This window comes from Bombina bombina, chromosome 1 (genome assembly GCF_027579735.1).
Source record: "Bombina bombina isolate aBomBom1 chromosome 1, aBomBom1.pri, whole genome shotgun sequence".
NCBI classification, from domain to species: Eukaryota; Metazoa; Chordata; class Amphibia; order Anura; family Bombinatoridae; genus Bombina; species Bombina bombina.
In genome coordinates, this window is record NC_069499.1 from 328,021,354 (window position 1) to 328,036,820 (window position 15,467).

At 30.0% G+C, this 15,467-nt stretch overlaps 1 protein-coding gene across 1 annotated transcript in view; it reads left to right on the plus strand.

Annotated features, from left to right (window-relative positions):
* The first annotated feature begins 228 nt into the window (after positions 1-228).
* The window catches only part of XRCC5 (X-ray repair cross complementing 5), a 484,719-nt gene continuing 469,480 nt past the window's right edge, over positions 229-15,467 (plus strand). Inside the window, exon 1 of the mRNA XM_053698104.1 lies at positions 229-280. The gene's annotated coding sequence lies outside the window, so the exon portion shown is untranslated. The remainder of the gene's footprint in view (positions 281-15,467) is intronic.

Consider the following 15,467-nt stretch of genomic DNA (forward strand, 5'->3'; position numbering starts at 1 on the left):
TTATAAACTAAAATATTCCTATTTAAATCTAAATACTTACCTATAAAAGCCTTACATTCTTGCATTTTTTACACAGTAAAGCACCCAACAATAATATAGAGCAATGTACCCACAGCAAAAATGCACTGCTCCTGCTTTGTATCATGAAAGATGGAAGAAGACAGAACACGCATTGGGTGGAAGAGCACCGCCATGGATTAAGCTACAAGAGGACCGCTGCCCTGGAGATAAAGAGGACTGCCCCGGAGGACCTCCGCCATGAAGAAAGGAGAGGAGTTGGGTGAGTAGAAACTTTTTTTTAGGATAGGGTTTATTTTCCACTTTTTTTTAGGTTAAGATTTTTTTTAGAATAGGTTATTATTATTTTTTTTATCACAAAAGAGCTTAATCTGCTTTAGGTCAATGACCTACCAAATGCCATTTTCAGAGCAATCTTTTTTTAGGATAAGGTTTGTTATTTAATTTAGGATTTTTTAGGTTAGGATTTTTTTTTAAATAGGGTTGGGGGGTTTTCTATCGCCAAAGAGTTTAATCACTTTAGGGCAATGCCCTACCGAATGCCCTTTTCAATGCAATCTATTTTTAGGATATTTTTCATTTTAGCTTAGATTTTCTTTTTAGAATAGGATTTTTTTTTTTAGAGTAGGGAATTTTTCTGTCAGTTCGAAAGAGCTATAAACACCTTAGGGCACTGCCATACCAAATGCCCTTCTTAGGCCAATCTTATTTTAGGATAGGATTGTTTTCTTATTTTTACAAAAGGGCATTTTAAAATACTTAATAACTACTGTTTCCAGCGAGCCTGAAGGCTCACGCGGAAACAAGGGCATCAAGCTCCATTCGGAGATTGATAATTCGGCCCCTATATAATTATTTGTATCACACAAATCTTTACTTTTGACACAGAGCATACTTTTTTACAGCATTGACAACACTCCAAGATTTAAAAAAAAAAAAAAAAAAAGAACATTGAAAATGCAGCAGGCCTTGTAAAGCCATTACATGACAGCAGAAAGACTCACATGTTACATATGCAGACGACACTCATAGCTTTTGTCATTTCACCATTGCACATGCATTTTCTTATTTATAGAACTGCATTATAATACTCTGGATTTGTGAACATCTTACAAACAAAAATATTGCTTAATTTCATTTATTTTGCTGTTGCTTTAGAAGCAGATGGGTAGGCCTGAGAAAACATCAGAAACATTCAAGTGCATAGGATCATGTATATTGGTTTTATTTAACAGTTTTATGTTCATAGCCTGATAAATTGATTAGGTTATTGGGGGGATTGAAACTATTCGGCACTGAACAAATTGAAATCAATTTGCTATAAGCAATCAGCAAGAAGAATGGAAGGTGCAGAAAATGTCCCCATTATTCCTAGACCCCTTACAATACAACATGTTCCAAATGTTGTCAAGGTCAGGAAGAATATAAATAACTTAACTAATGGATACCAATACAGACTGAAAGAATAGCCAATGAAATGCTATCAATTATTAAGGCCACAACTGGAGCTAAGGCCAGAATAATGTAGCTATGTAGCTGGTATGGTCAAACTGCTCAGTGTTATTCACTGTATGGCTGGTGGAACATTTCAGGCAACTCAGGGAATTCTCAGTGGAGTAGTCAAATTAAACTTTTGTAAGTATTTCAAACAAGGCAGCCACAATTTAAAGCATAATATGTTTGCTGCAGGGTCACTGATGTGCTAATTAACTTCTCAGGGGCAACAATAACTTTTGGAAACTGACATTTGTAGATAGTCTTTAATCACTAGCGCAACAGAATTTTCAATCCCTATCACCAATATATAAATTGTTGGTGACACAAAGGTATGGACATTTTCAGGCAGATTGTCACAGGGTGACATGGACTGCAAGACATCTGTGTGCTGAAAAACATTTTAAAAGAATATATCAGAGTTAAAGCTGCCACCCTATCAGCTAAAATATGAGAATAACAAATCAAATATATTTATATAACTGGAATGAGCAGTAATCGCAACTCAGGGGCAGCAAACACTTGTGTTAAAGAATTAAACTTTCAAGATGCAGTGAGCACATGCAATTTTAACTTTTCAATGTACTTCTATTGCCAAATGTGCTTTATTCTTTTGGTATCCTTAATTGAAGAGTAAATCTAGGTAGGTTCAGGAACAGTAATGCACTACTGGGAGCTAGCTGAACACACTGCGTGAGTAAATGATATGAAGCATGAACCGTAAAGGAATATGAAACCCCCCCCCAAAAAAAAGATTTTGTGATACAGAGTATACAATTTAAAAAAACGTTCCAATTTACTTCTATTATCAAATTTGCTTTGTTCCTATTTTATTCTTTGTTGAAGAGATACCTAGTTAGGTGTCTGGAGCACTACATGGCAGGAAATAGTGCTCTTGGAAATAGAGTTGCAAAACTGTTTCAGACACATGCACACTCTTGTTTACATTCCTGCTTTTTAACAAAAGATAACAAGGGAATGAAGAAAATTTGATAATAGGAGTAAATTAGAAAGTTGCTTAAAATTGCATGCTCTATCTGAATCATGAAAACCATTTTTTGATTGCATGTCCCTTTAATGATACCTACAAGGGTAGCAGATATATCAGGACACTCTGCCTCTTGAGATGTGTGGTAAATAGAAACTCTTTGCATAAAAAGAAACTAGAATTTCAGTATGAGATGTTTCCTCTGAAATCACAAGAGCAGCACAAGTATATTCTGCTACAAACATAACTTATAGACATCACAAAATCTCATTTATTTTATTACTTTATTATAATTTACATGGGTAGCAGACCCTCTGTCTCTTCAGACATAATCAATATAAATAATTCCCAGACAAATAAAAACAACAACACACTAATTAAGAAATTGTGCTTAATAGAGATGAAAAAAAAATGTCTTTCATAATTCAGATAGAAAGTACTACTTTAAAATAAATATTTTAACAGTGATTTAAAGAGATATGGCACATGACAAGTTGTTGCACTGGAAAAGACTCAAAGATGTTTATGTATATGTGTAGCTATATGAAGGGGCGGAACTACCATTGGCACAGCAGGGCCCATAGCAGCCAGTCTATACATAGGTGTATAGACACTCATCATCTTTATACTGTGCACCATACTTATCAGTGTATAGATACTACTCGCATGATTATACAGTGCAGCATGTAGCATATAGATATTCTGTTATTTATCAGAGTATACATACTCATCATATTTATATAGAGCAGTGTATTCATCAGGGTATAGTGTATATAAACTCACATCATTATACAGTGCAGCATGTAGCATATAGATATTCTGTTATTTATCAGAGTATACATACTCATCATATTTATATAGAGCAGTGTATTCATCAGGGTATAGTGTATATAAACTCACATGATTATACAGTGCAGCATGTAGCATATAGATATTCTGTTATTTATCAGAGTATACATACTCATCATATTTATATAGAGCAGTGTATTCATCTGATTATAGTGTATATAAACTCACATCATTATACAGTGCAGCATGTAGCATATAGATATTCTGTTATTTATCAGAGTATACATACTCATCATATTTATATAGAGCAGTGTATTCATCAGGGTATAGTGTATATAAACTCACATCATTATACAGTGCAGCATGTAGCATATAGATATTCTGTTATTTATCAGAGTATACATACTCATCATATTTATATAGAGCAGTGTATTCATCAGGGTATAGTGTATATAAACTCACATGATTATACAGTGCAGCATGTAGCATATAGATATTCTGTTATTTATCAGAGTATACATACTCATCATATTTATATAGAGCAGTATATTCATCTGATTATAGTGTATATAAACTCACATCATTATACAGTGCAGCATGTAGCATATAGATATTCTGTTATTTATCAGAGTATACATACTCATCATATTTATATAGAGCAGTGTATTCATCAGGGTATAGTGTATATAAACTCACATGATTATACAGTGCAGCATGTAGCATATAGATATTCTGTTATTTATCAGAGTATACATACTCATCATATTTATATAGAGCAGTGTATTCATCAGGGTATAGTGTATATAAACTCACATGATTATACAGTGCAGCATGTAGCATATAGATATTCTGTTATTTATCAGAGTATACATACTCATCATATTTATATAGAGCAGTGTATTCATCTGATTATAGTGTCTATAAACTCACATAATTATACAGTGCAGCATGTAGCATATAGATATTCTGTTATTTATCAGAGTATACATACTCATCATATTTATATAGAGCAGTGTATTCATCTGATTATAGTGTATATAAACTCACATGATTATACAGTGCAGCATGTAGCATATAGATATTCTGTTATTTATCAGAGTATACATACTCATCATATTTATATAGAGCAGTGTATTCATCTGATTATAGTGTCTATAAACTCACATCATTATACAGTGCAGCATGTAGCATATAGATATTCTGTTATTTATCAGAGTATACATACTCATCATATTTATATAGAGCAGTGTATTCATCAGATTATAGTGTATATAAACTCACATGATTATACAGTGCAGCATATAGCATATAGATATTCTGTTATTTATCAGAGTATACATACTCATCATATTTATATAGAGCAGTGTATTCATCAGGGTATAGTGTATATAAACTCACATGATTATACAGTGCAGCATGTAGCATATAGATATTCTGTTATTTATCAGAGTATACATACTCATCATATTTATATAGAGCAGTGTATTCATCTGATTATAGTGTCTATAAACTCACATGATTATACAGTGCAGCATATAGATATTCTGTTATTTATCAGAGTATACATACTCATCATATTTATATAGAGCAGTGTATTCATCTGATTATAGTGTCTATAAACTCACATCATTATACAGTGCAGCATGTAGCATATATATATTCTGTTATTTATCAGAGTATACATACTCATCATATTTATATAGAGCAGTGTATTCATCAGGGTATAGTGTATATAAACTCACATCATTATACAGTGCAGCATGTAGCATATAGATATTCTGTTATTTATCAGAGTATACATACTCATCATATTTATATAGAGCAGTGTATTCATCTGATTATAGTGTATATAAACTCACATCATTATACAGTGCAGCATGTAGCATATAGATATTCTGTTATTTATCAGAGTATACATACTCATCATATTTATATAGAGCAGTGTATTCATCTGATTATAGTGTATATAAACTCACATCATTATACAGTGCAGCATGTAGCATATAGATATTCTGTTATTTATCAGAGTTCATCATATTTATATAGAGCAGTGTATTCATCAGGGTATAGTGTATATAAACTCACATGATTATACAGTGCAGCATGTAGCATATAGATATTCTGTTATTTATCAGAGTATACATACTCATCATATTTATATAGAGCAGTGTATTCATCTGATTATAGTGTATATAAACTCACATGATTATACAGTGCAGCATGTAGCATATAGATATTCTGTTATTTATCAGAGTATACATACTCATCATATTTATATAGAGCAGTGTATTCATCTGATTATAGTGTCTATAAACTCACATGATTATACAGTGCAGCATGTAGCATATAGATATTCTGTTATTTATCAGAGTATACATACTCATCATATTTATATAGAGCAGTGTATTCATCTGATTATAGTGTATATAAACTCACATCATTATACAGTGCAGCATGTAGCATATAGATATTCTGTTATTTATCAGAGTATACATACTCATCATATTTATATAGAGCAGTGTATTCATCTGATTATAGTGTATATAAACTCACATCATTATACAGTGCAGCATGTAGCATATAGATATTCTGTTATTTATCAGAGTATACATACTCATCATATTTATATAGAGCAGTGTATTCATCAGGGTATAGTGTATATAAACTCACATGATTATACAGTGCAGCATGTAGCATATATATATATTCTGTTATTTATCAGAGTATACATACTCATCATATTTATATAGAGCAGTGTATTCATCAGGGTATAGTGTATATAAACTCACATGATTATACAGTGCAGCATGTAGCATATAGATATTCTGTTATTTATCAGAGTATACATACTCATCATATTTATATAGAGCAGTGTATTCATCTGATTATAGTGTATATAAACTCACATGATTATACAGTGCAGCATGTAGCATATAGATATTCTGTTATTTATCAGAGTATACATACTCATCATATTTATATAGAGCAGTGTATTCATCTGATTATAGTGTATATAAACTCACATCATTATACAGTGCAGCATGTAGCATATAGATATTCTGTTATTTATCAGAGTATACATACTCATCATATTTATATAGAGCAGTGTATTCATCAGGGTATAGTGTATATAAACTCACATGATTATACAGTGCAGCATGTAGCATATAGATATTCTGTTATTTATCAGAGTATACATACTCATCATATTTATATAGAGCAGTGTATTCATCAGGGTATAGTGTATATAAACTCACATGATTATACAGTGCAGCATGTAGCATATAGATATTCTGTTATTTATCAGAGTATACATACTCATCATATTTATATAGAGCAGTGTATTCATCTGATTATAGTGTATATAAACTCACATCATTATACAGTGCAGCATGTAGCATATAGATATTCTGTTATTTATCAGAGTATACATACTCATCATATTTATATAGAGCAGTGTATTCATCAGGGTATAGTGTATATAAACTCACATGATTATACAGTGCAGCATGTAGCATATAGATATTCTGTTATTTATCAGAGTATACATACTCATCATATTTATATAGAGCAGTGTATTCATCAGGGTATAGTGTATATAAACTCACATGATTATACAGTGCAGCATGTAGCATATAGATATTCTGTTATTTATCAGAGTATACATACTCATCATATTTATATAGAGCAGTGTATTCATCTGATTATAGTGTATATAAACTCACATGATTATACAGTGCAGCATGTAGCATATAGATATTCTGTTATTTATCAGAGTATACATACTCATCATATTTATATAGAGCAGTGTATTCATCAGGGTATAGTGTATATAAACTCACATGATTATACAGTGCAGCATGTAGCATATAGATATTCTGTTATTTATCAGAGTATACATACTCATCATATTTATATAGAGCAGTGTATTCATCTGATTATAGTGTCTATAAACTCACATCATTATACAGTGCAGCATGTAGCATATAGATATTCTGTTATTTATCAGAGTATACATACTCATCATATTTATATAGAGCAGTGTATTCATCAGATTATAGTGTATATAAACTCACATGATTATACAGTGCAGCATATAGCATATAGATATTCTGTTATTTATCAGAGTATACATACTCATCATATTTATATAGAGCAGTGTATTCATCAGGGTATAGTGTATATAAACTCACATGATTATACAGTGCAGCATGTAGCATATAGATATTCTGTTATTTATCAGAGTATACATACTCATCATATTTATATAGAGCAGTGTATTCATCTGATTATAGTGTCTATAAACTCACATGATTATACAGTGCAGCATATAGATATTCTGTTATTTATCAGAGTATACATACTCATCATATTTATATAGAGCAGTGTATTCATCTGATTATAGTGTCTATAAACTCACATCATTATACAGTGCAGCATGTAGCATATATATATTCTGTTATTTATCAGAGTATGCATACTCATCATATTTATATAGAGCAGTGTATTCATCTGATTATAGTGTATATAAACTCACATCATTATACAGTGCAGCATGTAGCATATAGATATTCTGTTATTTATCAGAGTATACATACTCATCATATTTATATAGAGCAGTGTATTCATCAGGGTATAGTGTATATAAACTCACATCATTATACAGTGCAGCATGTAGCATATAGATATTCTGTTATTTATCAGAGTATACATACTCATCATATTTATATAGAGCAGTGTATTCATCTGATTATAGTGTATATAAACTCACATCATTATACAGTGCAGCATGTAGCATATAGATATTCTGTTATTTATCAGAGTATACATACTCATCATATTTATATAGAGCAGTGTATTCATCTGATTATAGTGTATATAAACTCACATCATTATACAGTGCAGCATGTAGCATATAGATATTCTGTTATTTATCAGAGTATACATACTCATCATATTTATATAGAGCTGTGTATTCATCTGATTATAGTGTATATAAACTCACATCATTATACAGTGCAGCATGTAGCATATAGATATTCTGTTATTTATCAGAGTATACATACTCATCATATTTATATAGAGCAGTGTATTCATCTGATTATAGTGTATATAAACTCACATCATTATACAGTGCAGCATGTAGCATATAGATATTCTGTTATTTATCAGAGTATACATACTCATCATATTTATATAGAGCAGTGTATTCATCAGGGTATAGTGTATATAAACTCACATGATTATACAGTGCAGCATGTAGCATATATATATATTCTGTTATTTATCAGAGTATACATACTCATCATATTTATATAGAGCAGTGTATTCATCAGGGTATAGTGTATATAAACTCACATGATTATACAGTGCAGCATGTAGCATATAGATATTCTGTTATTTATCAGAGTATACATACTCATCATATTTATATAGAGCAGTGTATTCATCTGATTATAGTGTATATAAACTCACATGATTATACAGTGCAGCATGTAGCATATAGATATTCTGTTATTTATCAGAGTATACATACTCATCATATTTATATAGAGCAGTGTATTCATCTGATTATAGTGTATATAAACTCACATCATTATACAGTGCAGCATGTAGCATATAGATATTCTGTTATTTATCAGAGTATACATACTCATCATATTTATATAGAGCAGTGTATTCATCAGGGTATAGTGTATATAAACTCACATGATTATACAGTGCAGCATGTAGCATATAGATATTCTGTTATTTATCAGAGTATACATACTCATCATATTTATATAGAGCAGTGTATTCATCAGGGTATAGTGTATATAAACTCACATGATTATACAGTGCAGCATGTAGCATATAGATATTCTGTTATTTATCAGAGTATACATACTCATCATATTTATATAGAGCAGTGTATTCATCTGATTATAGTGTATATAAACTCACATCATTATACAGTGCAGCATGTAGCATATAGATATTCTGTTATTTATCAGAGTATACATACTCATCATATTTATATAGAGCAGTGTATTCATCTGATTATAGTGTCTATAAACTCACATCATTATACAGTGCAGCATGTAGCATATAGATATTCTGTTATTTATCAGAGTATACATACTCATCATATTTATATAGAGCAGTGTATTCATCAGGGTATAGTGTATATAAACTCACATGATTATACAGTGCAGCATGTAGCATATAGATATTCTGTTATTTATCAGAGTATACATACTCATCATATTTATATAGAGCAGTGTATTCATCAGGGTATAGTGTATATAAACTCACATGATTATACAGTGCAGCATGTAGCATATAGATATTCTGTTATTTATCAGAGTATACATACTCATCATATTTATATAGAGCAGTGTATTCATCTGATTATAGTGTATATAAACTCACATCATTATACAGTGCAGCATGTAGCATATAGATATTCTGTTATTTATCAGAGTATACATACTCATCATATTTATATAGAGCTGTGTATTCATCTGATTATAGTGTATATAAACTCACATCATTATACAGTGCAGCATGTAGCATATAGATATTCTGTTATTTATCAGAGTATACATACTCATCATATTTATATAGAGCAGTGTATTCATCTGATTATAGTGTATATAAACTCACATCATTATACAGTGCAGCATGTAGCATATAGATATTCTGTTATTTATCAGAGTATACATACTCATCATATTTATATAGAGCAGTGTATTCATCAGGGTATAGTGTATATAAACTCACATGATTATACAGTGCAGCATGTAGCATATAGATATTCTGTTATTTATCAGAGTATACATACTCATCATATTTATATAGAGCAGTGTATTCATCTGATTATAGTGTCTATAAACTCACATGATTATACAGTGCAGCATGTAGCATATAGATATTCTGTTATTTATCAGAGTATACATACTCATCATATTTATATAGAGCAGTGTATTCATCTGATTATAGTGTCTATAAACTCACATGATTATACAGTGCAGCATGTAGCATATAGATATTCTGTTATTTATCAGAGTATACATACTCATCATATTTATATAGAGCAGTGTATTCATCTGATTATAGTGTATATAAACTCACATCATTATACAGTGCAGCATGTAGCATATAGATATTCTGTTATTTATCAGAGTATACATACTCATCATATTTATATAGAGCAGTGTATTCATCTGATTATAGTGTATATAAACTCACATCATTATACAGTGCAGCATGTAGCATATAGATATTCTGTTATTTATCAGAGTATACATACTCATCATATTTATATAGAGCAGTGTATTCATCAGGGTATAGTGTATATAAACTCACATGATTATACAGTGCAGCATGTAGCATATATATATATTCTGTTATTTATCAGAGTATACATACTCATCATATTTATATAGAGCAGTGTATTCATCAGGGTTATAGTGTATATAAACTCACATGATTATACAGTGCAGCATGTAGCATATAGATATTCTGTTATTTATCAGAGTATACATACTCATCATATTTATATAGAGCAGTGTATTCATCTGATTATAGTGTATATAAACTCACATGATTATACAGTGCAGCATGTAGCATATAGATATTCTGTTATTTATCAGAGTATACATACTCATCATATTTATATAGAGCAGTGTATTCATCTGATTATAGTGTATATAAACTCACATCATTATACAGTGCAGCATGTAGCATATAGATATTCTGTTATTTATCAGAGTATACATACTCATCATATTTATATAGAGCAGTGTATTCATCAGGGTATAGTGTATATAAACTCACATGATTATACAGTGCAGCATGTAGCATATAGATATTCTGTTATTTATCTGAGTATACATACTCATATTTATATAGAGCAGTGTATTCATCAGGGTATAGTGTATATAAACTCACATGATTATACAGTGCAGCATGTAGCATATAGATATTCTGTTATTTATCAGAGTATACATACTCATCATATTTATATAGAGCAGTGTATTCATCTGATTATAGTGTATATAAACTCACATCATTATACAGTGCAGCATGTAGCATATAGATATTCTGTTATTTATCAGAGTATACATACTCATCATATTTATATAGAGCAGTGTATTCATCTGATTATAGTGTATATAAACTCACATCATTATACAGTGCAGCATGTAGCATATAGATATTCTGTTATTTATCAGAGTATACATACTCATCATATTTATATAGAGCAGTGTATTCATCAGGGTATAGTGTATATAAACTCACATGATTATACAGTGCAGCATGTAGCATATAGATATTCTGTTATTTATCAGAGTATACATACTCATCATATTTATATAGAGCAGTGTATTCATCAGGGTATAGTGTATATAAACTCACATGATTATACAGTGCAGCATGTAGCATATAGATATTCTGTTATTTATCAGAGTATACATACTCATCATATTTATATAGAGCAGTGTATTCATCTGATTATAGTGTATATAAACTCACATGATTATACAGTGCAGCATGTAGCATATATATATTCTGTTATTTATCAGAGTATACATACTCATCATATTTATATAGAGCAGTGTATTCATCTGATTATAGTGTATATAAACTCACATCATTATACAGTGCAGCATGTAGCATATAGATATTCTGTTATTTATCAGAGTATACATACTCATCATATTTATATAGAGCAGTGTATTCATCAGGGTATAGTGTATATAAACTCACATGATTATACAGTGCAGCATGTAGCATATAGATATTCTGTTATTTATCAGAGTATACATACTCATCATATTTATATAGAGCAGTGTATTCATCAGGGTATAGTGTATATAAACTCACATCATTATACAGTGCAGCATGTAGCATATATATATTCTGTTATTTATCAGAGTATACATACTCATCATATTTATATAGAGCAGTGTATTCATCTGATTATAGTGTATATAAAACTCACATGATTATACAGTGCAGCATGTAGCATATAGATATTCTGTTATTTATCAGAGTATACATACTCATCATATTTATATAGAGCAGTGTATTCATCTGATTATAGTGTATATAAACTCACATCATTATACAGTGCAGCATGTAGCATATAGATATTCTGTTATTTATCAGAGTATACATACTCATCATATTTATATAGAGCAGTGTATTCATCTGATTATAGTGTATATAAACTCACATCATTATACAGTGCAGCATGTAGCATATATATATTCTGTTATTTATCAGAGTATACATACTCATCATATTTATATAGAGCAGTGTATTCATCTGATTATAGTGTATATAAACTCACATGATTATACAGTGCAGCATGTAGCATATAGATATTCTGTTATTTATCAGAGTATACATACTCATCATATTTATATAGAGCAGTGTATTCATCAAGGTATAGTGTATATAAACTCACATCATTATACAGTGCAGCATGTAGCATATAGATATTCTGTTATTTATCAGAGTATACATACTCATCATATTTATATAGAGCAGTGTATTCATCTGATTATAGTGTATATAAACTCACATCATTATACAGTGCAGCATGTAGCATATAGATATTCTGTTATTTATCAGAGTATACATACTCATCATATTTATATAGAGCAGTGTATTCATCTGATTATAGTGTATATAAACTCACATCATTATACAGTGCAGCATGTAGCATATAGATATTCTGTTATTTATCAGAGTATACATACTCATCATATTTATATAGAGCAGTGTATTCATCAGGGTATAGTGTATATAAACTCACATGATTATACAGTGCAGCATGTAGCATATAGATATTCTGTTATTTATCAGAGTATACATACTCATCATATTTATATAGAGCAGTGTATTCATCTGATTATAGTGTATATAAACTCACATCATTATACAGTGCAGCATGTAGCATATAGATATTCTGTTATTTATCAGAGTATACATACTCATCATATTTATATAGAGCAGTGTATTCATCTGATTATAGTGTATATAAACTCACATCATTATACAGTGCAGCATGTAGCATATATATATTCTGTTATTTATCAGAGTATACATACTCATCATATTTATATAGAGCAGTGTATTCATCTGATTATAGTGTATATAAACTCACATCATTATACAGTGCAGCATGTAGCATATAGATATTCTGTTATTTATCAGAGTATACATACTCATCATATTTATATAGAGCAGTGTATTCATCAGGGTATAGTGTATATAAACTCACATCATTATACAGTGCAGCATGTAGCATATATATATATTCTGTTATTTATCAGAGTATACATACTCATCATATTTATATAGAGCAGTGTATTCATCAGGGTATAGTGTATATAAACTCACATGATTATACAGTGCAGCATGTAGCATATAGATATTCTGTTATTTATCAGAGTATACATACTCATCATATTTATATAGAGCAGTGTATTCATCTGATTATAGTGTATATAAACTCACATCATTATACAGTGCAGCATGTAGCATATAGATATTCTGTTATTTATCAGAGTATACATACTCATCATATTTATATAGAGCAGTGTATTCATCTGATTATAGTGTATATAAACTCACATCATTATACAGTGCAGCATGTAGCATATAGATATTCTGTTATTTATCAGAGTATACATACTCATCATATTTATATAGAGCAGTGTATTCATCTGATTATAGTGTATATAAACTCACATCATTATACAGTGCAGCATGTAGCATATATATATTCTGTTATTTATCAGAGTATACATACTCATCATATTTATATAGAGCAGTGTATTCATCTGATTATAGTGTATATAAACTCACATCATTATACAGTGCAGCATGTAGCATATAGATATTCTGTTATTTATCAGAGTATACATACTCATCATATTTATATAGAGCAGTGTATTCATCAAGGTATAGTGTATATAAACTCACATCATTATACAGTGCAGCATGTAGCATATATATATTCTGTTATTTATCAGAGTATACATACTCATCATATTTATATAGAGCAGTGTATTCATCTGATTATAGTGTATATAAACTCACATCATTATACAGTGCAGCATATAGCATATAGATATTCTGTTATTTATCAGAGTATACATACTCATCATATTTATATAGAGCAGTGTATTCATCAGGGTATAGTGTATATAAACTCACATCATTATACAGTGCAGCATATAGCATATAGATATTCTGTTATTTATCAGAGTATACATACTCATCATATTTATATAGAGCAGTGTATTCATCTGATTATAGTGTATATAAACTCACATGATTATACAGTGCAGCATGTAGCATATAGATATTCTGTTATTTATCAGAGTATACATACTCATCATATTTATATAGAGCAGTGTATTCATCTGATTATAGTGTATATAAACTCACATGATTATACAGTGCAGCATGTAGCATATAGATATTCTGTTATTTATCAGAGTATACATACTCATCATATTTATATAGAGCAGTGTATTCATCAGGGTATAGTGTATATAAACTCACATCATTATACAGTGCAGCATGTAGCATATAGATATTCTGTTATTTATCAGAGTATACATACTCATCATATTTATATAGAGCAGTGTATTCATCTGATTATAGTGTATATAAACTCACATCATTATACAGTGCAGCATGTAGCATATAGATATTCTGTTATTTATCAGAGTATACATACTCATCATATTTATATAGAGCAGTGTATTCATCAGGGTATAGTGTATATAAACTCACATGATTATACAGTGCAGCATGTAGCATATAGATATTCTGTTATTTATCAGAGTATACATACTCATCATATTTATATAGAGCAGTGTATTCATCAGGGTATAGTGTATATAAACTCACATCATTATACAGTGCAGCATATAGATATTCTGTTATTTATCAGAGTATACATACTCATCATATTTATATAGAGCAGTGTATTCATCTGATTATAGTGTATATAAACTCACATCATTATACAGTGCAGCATGTAGCATATAGATATTCTGTTATTTATCAGAGTATACATACTCATCATATTTATATAGAGCAGTGTATTCATCTGATTATAGTGTATATAAACTCACATCATTATACAGTGCAGCATGTAGCATATAGATATTCT